We start from the raw sequence: 6,000 nt of genomic DNA, 5'->3' as shown, positions 1-6,000 counted from the left end.
GTGTCTGTTAAAGCTGATATACAGAACTTGCATACAGTTATGCCCCCACGATACTTGTCTAGTTTGGTTTAGGGATGTACTTTATGAGTCACAATATCTGCAGAGAAAGGATGTCTATTTCATCTGTGACTGTATGATAATAGTCCTTGAAAATAACTTCTTTTCTTTCAAGGGTGAGTTACTTAAGTGAGTATCAGAAGTAGCGGTGCTGCATCAGTCCCAGTTTTTGTCAACCTCATAGGATCATAGGATCATAGGAGGTTACTAGGCTAATGGCCCTGGGGCCCATACAAGCCTAGCCAAGAGTTTATCCCCCAAAAGAAACCTCAGTCAGCACCTGTTCCTCCTGTCAGTGAGGGACACAGGTGGAACCCCTGGGACAAATTTGTGGTTTCCCATCCATTCATCAAGGTTGGCTTGAAAAGGGTCAGTGAGGTGCTCTGTTTGGTGAGTATGGGAAGTCTATTCCAGAGACGGGGCAGCCTCTGGGAGCCAAACCGGTCTCTCCAGCAGTTTTTGTTAATGTTGCATATTAAGTTCAGGCCTTTTGAGCGGGTAGTGCATGAGGAGTTAGACTTAGGATATGGAGCATTTCTAGTAGGGCAGGGTCCGAGATTGCCTTGTAGGTGAGACACAGATCACCCCTGAGCAATCTGTATGATACCGAGTAGAGTGATAGTGAGTTGAGCCTGTCCGCATAGGACAGGTGTTGGAGGCCATGGATTCTCTTTGTGAAGTATTTCAGTGGCATTTCTAGTTGGTGCAGATGTTTGGAGAGGTACATCCCAAACAGGGCATTATACTCAGTTACTGGTCTTATGAGGGAGGAGTATAGAGAGGTAATAACCTCCTTTGTCTGGATGCAATCCCTTTACTTATGAGATGAACCAAGTAAAAGGCTTTTCTGACCACTGCTGCTATATGATGGTCGAATGTGATGTTGTTATCAACCTGAGTGCCCAGGTCTCTCACCACAGGTTGTGTGCTTAGGGGATTGTCGTTGATGTACTAATTAGTAGGGGTCATGTTTTTGTCGAATGGTATGATGATACATTTTTTTGCATTCAGCTTCAGGCCATGACTTTGGCACCAGTCATTAGTTACTGTGAGACCCTCTTGCAGTATGTTAACATCATTTGGGAAGTCAATGACAGCACCCAATTTACAGTCATCTGCAAACTTGGTCAGCCACAGGCTTTTTGTCTTCACCTGTACCTCCGAGAAATAGATGCCAAACAGTAGGGGTCCCAGGACAGATCCCTGGGGAAACTCTACTTGTGATAGGTCTGCTATCGGAGGTGGAGGTGCCTATTTTTGACTTTGAGGGTTCTGTTGGTGAGCCATTTGGCCACCCACCTGATGAGATAGGGATTTACGCCAAGTTGTGTTAGCTTTTTGATGATGCCCGAGTGGGGGATTGTGTCAAAGGCTTTGGCCAAGTCAAGGTAAGCTATATGTACTGACTTTCCCTCATCCAGGGCATTGGTGACAGTCTCAAAGAAGTCAACCAGGTTCAGCAAGCAAGATCTGCCTTTGACAAATCCAAACAGGATGGGGTCAAATGCTTGGCGATTGGCTATGTCCTTGTTTATGAGATCCATAGTAATACGCTCCATGGCTTTACAGATCATACTTGTCAAGCTAATGGGGCAATAGATTTACAGGGTCAGTAGTGGCACCACCTTTATGCAAGGGGATGACAATGGTGGTTCTCCACTCTGCTGGAATGAAGCCAGTACTTAGGCTGTGGTTGAATAGGGTGCTCAATGGAGAAGCCAGTTCTTGCTAGAGATGGTGCAGAATACATCCTGGGATACTATCAGGTGTTCAGGTCCCATGGCAGCTGTGTTTTTTGCCTTAGATAGGGCCTGTAACATTTGAGGTGTGGGACAAGTATCAGGGATATTGAAAGGGCCTTTGGGGGGAGACAGGGGAGGTGAAGTTTGCGCTGAACCTATCTGCTAGCAGATTGGCTGAGTCAACAGGATCAGTGTATGTGATACTGTTAAGTACTAATTCGGAACAAACCTGGGCTTTGCCATGGAGGTTTCTGATGTAATTGATGAAGACTTTATGGTTTCCCTTTGTTATGGAGGCTAGTTTGGATTCATAATTGGCCATGGAGGTTTTCACTAGTGATTGAATTTGCTTGTTGAGGCTAAGGAGGGAGTTTTTCCAATTTGGAATTTGTTCCCTTTTACCCTTGGACAATAGTTTCTTCCTTTTGTTGTAAAGCCTGTTGATAGAGGATGTCCACCAAATAGGTTTGTGTTTCCTTTAGGAGCAGGTTTTAGTTCTATTGGGTACGGCTGAGGCAATGCAGTTGTACAGGTGCTTGTAAACTGCATTAGCGTACTGTTCAGCATAGCTGTCTGCATCCTTGGGGTGGCGTGAAGCTACAGATAACCTCCCTTAGGAGGTTGTAGTCAGGTTTTGAGAATTTTTTTAGCTTGATTTTGGCTGGGGGGGGGGGTGGTTGGGTGAGATAGATATTTTGAATGAGACAGTCCAATAATCTGATCTAACCAGGGAAGGACATACTATGGGACTGGTTGCAGCGGTCAACCATGTTGGTGAGAACCAAGTCCAGAATGTTATCTCCCCTTGTGGGGGATGAGATGAACTGGTCTAGTGTGTTAGAACTGATGAAGTCAAGGAATCGTTGAGACAGTGTGTTAGTGCAAAAATCATTCACCCAGTCTATGGGGGGGTAGTAGAAGTCACCAAGGATCAGGGTGTTAAGGGGTACCTTGATGGAGTCTAGTAGATCCAGGTAAGAGGAGTGGGTGTCATGAGTCATGGAGGGGGATCTATAGCTAGCTATAACTTGAATGGGTGTCTTGCCAACTGTCAGTTGTACCTGGAGTAGTTCCAGTGTGTCATGCTGGCAAAGCAGAGTGGAGGTGTGTCTGTCCTTGATGAAGATAGAGACTCCACCACCCTTCATCTTCCCAACCTCATTTTGGGTCAGAATGTGTGGAATGAGGTATAGCCTGGTAAGGCAGGGGTGCTCTCCAGAGCCCTGAGCCAAGTTTACATGACCACACAGATATCAGCATCTTCCAGTGCAAGGAGGGCTTCCAATCAGTCCATTTTCAGGTTTAGGCTCCTAGTGTTAAGCAGCATGACCTTCAATTTGCTTTTTGACAGATCTTTTATGTTGGAAGGTTTGTCTTTGGGACATTGCCTAAAAAAGGCACAATGGGGGAGGTGAGAGCCTTGGCCAGGATCTGGAAACCCAGTGGTGACATGTGAAGGCCATCCCTGACAAAGCATTGAGGCCTGTCAACCATGTCATCCCAGGCAGACAGACACTGGATCCCCTTGGAATGACAACATAAACTAAGCCAATTGTTGAAGTAAATTATTTTTTGTTGGTATTGTGGTGTCATTCTTGGGGAAGGTAGGATGCTGCTTAGGGCTAGGGTCATACGTGCCTGTAGCACATCCTCTGAGAGTTCAATCATGTCTCTCTTCATATAATCCAGGGAGGTACAACTTAAGTCATTCACACCAACATGTACAATGACAGAGTCGTACTTGTAATTGTTGTGCAGAGAGTTAAGTGCGTACGTGATGTGGTGGAGTCTAGCACCAGACAGACAACTGACTGTGACCTTCACCTTGTTGAACCTGGTGAGAGGGACATCGATGTGTCTCACAATTGAGTCACCAATGACTAGTGTGTTTGGTTTATTGTTAGTTCTTGTGGGCCATGTTGGTTTATTGTTTTGCCTTAAGGGTTGTGTTTATGAGACACTGGTGTGTTGTCTGCTGTGTGTGATGTGTTTGGTGTTGTTTGTGGAATGATTGTGAGTGTGTTTTGGAGGTCTCTGCTGTTTAGGTAAGTTTTTATTTAGGACCTCTGCATAGTTGGGTGTGAGTTGTGCTTGGTTATGTGATGTGAGTGGTGTGGTGTTTGTGCTGACAATCTCCTCTTTGTCAGGATTACTGACTGTGGTGCGAGAGAGCTTGGACTCCAGGTTACTGATGTACATGCATTTCTCGCAGGTGGAAGAATTATTTGATAGGAGAAGAGGGTTGTCAGTAAACATGAGGCAGTTGCTACACTGTCTAGTATGCCCATGTCGACCAGACTAGCAGGAGAACGTGATGGGAATTGTCCATACATACAGCTTTGAATGCTTGGGCAGACTTATGAAGAGAAGTTTTTGTTAAGGGTTTGTACACAAGAGTGTAGACCACAAGAACCTTCGTAAATGTAAAGTAACTCGCCTGAAGCACAAGTGCTAAGACCAAAGCTTAACATGCTTAGAATAAGAGATAAATTTAATCGGGCTACTAACAAGCAGTAATAAATGCAGCAGAATAAAAGCATTTGAACACTTAAGAGCACACAGCAGAAATAAGAAGAACACAATTACAATAAAAGCAGCTACATAAAGTGTAATTTTTTTTAAAGTGAAGAGGGAGGAAACAGAAATGTTCAAAGTCAAAGATGCAAGGGGGTAGTCCTTCCCAAAAAAATCTCATTGCACTAAGTTGAGGGATCAAATGATATCGGACTGGAAGCAGTGACCAAGATCAGATTTACAGCAGGGGCAGGGAAATCCAAAGTCACCACGTTTAAGAACATTGCAGACAACAACAAAGGACAAAAACAATACAGCAAATATATAAATAATAAAGCAAATATATAAACAGAGCACACTGCAAACTGAATTGCAAAAAGTCCACTTATAAGTTTAGAATATCAGATGGGAAAAGATTCCAACATTCTGATCACAGTCGGGAGAATTTAGCTCTCTGCTATATCAGCTCTGCAAATATACACAGAAATACAGTTTGTAATGGAAGTACAACACAGAAAATACACCTCAGGCAATGACTAACAGCTAAGATGGGCTAACTCAACAACCCCCACCTGAAACTAACTTATGTGCTACCCTGAGAAACAAAGTACAGACAACAACAAAGGATAGAAACAATACAGCAAATATATAAATAATAAAGCAAATATATAAACACAGCACAGTGCAAACTGAGTTGCAAAAGATGTACTTATCAGTTTGTAATATTAGATGGGAAAAGATTCCAACTCTGCACACTCTCACAGACAGGAGAATGTAGCTCTCTGCTATATCAGCTCTGCACAAATTTACAGAAATGCAGTTTGTAACAGGTTCATTGGTTCATAGGTGTGTACTAGGCTAATGGCCCTGGAGCCTTTACAAGCCTAGCCCATAGAAGTGGCCTGGCACTGTGCCACCCAACATTAATTTCCAGTGCCTCTATCATTTAGAGCCACTGGAGTGATCCTCAGGGTGCACTTTCTATTTCCCATCCACTCATCAAGATTTCTCTTGAAGAGGGCCAGTGAGGTGCTCTGCTTGATATGTATGGGAAGTCTATTCCAGAGCATAGGCAGTCTCTGGGTTATGAATGTGTCCCTCCAGCATGTTCTGTTGATTGTGGTAATAAGGTTGAGGTCTCTGGGGCGTGTGGTGCGGAGGGATTGGGATTTCTTTAGATGTAGCATTTCTAAATGAGCTGGGTCAGACATGGCTTTGTAAGTCAAGCAGAGGTCGCCTCTTAGTAGACGATATGAGACAGGAATAGCTGGAGTTTTTTGAGTCTGTCCATCTAGGACATGTGTTTAAGGCCTAGGATCATCTTCATAAGGTACTTTTGTGGCCTCTCCGGGTGTCGCAGGTGTCTAGTGAGGTACATGCCAAATGGGGAATTATACTCTATGATTGGTCTAATGAAGGAAGAGTAGAGAGAAATGATGACCTCTTTCTTCCTGGATGCAAAACCCTTGGTAATGAGATGTGCCACATAGAAGGACTTTGTGACAATGTAGTGGTCGAGGGAGAGGTTGCTGTCAACCTGTGTCAACAGATCTCTTATAACACCTTCAGTGTTCAGTGGGCTCCATCAATGTGATAATTAGTGGGAAGTGAGTTTTTCCCAAACAGGATGATGACGCGTTTTTTTGGTATTAAGCTTCAGACCATGGTTTCAACACCAGTCAGTGGT

At 44.0% G+C, this 6,000-nt stretch overlaps 1 protein-coding gene across 1 annotated transcript in view; it reads right to left on the bottom strand.

Moving 5' to 3' along the window:
- ABCC5 (ATP binding cassette subfamily C member 5) overlaps positions 1-6,000 on the bottom strand; it is a 608,550-nt gene that overhangs the window by 90,281 nt on the left and 512,269 nt on the right. The window lies entirely within an intron of this gene.

This window comes from Protopterus annectens, chromosome 1.part0 (genome assembly GCF_019279795.1).
Source record: "Protopterus annectens isolate FY-2018-M chromosome 1.part0, PAN1.0, whole genome shotgun sequence".
Taxonomy (NCBI): Eukaryota; Metazoa; Chordata; order Ceratodontiformes; family Protopteridae; genus Protopterus; species Protopterus annectens.
This window is presented reverse-complemented; position numbering and strand designations above follow the sequence as displayed.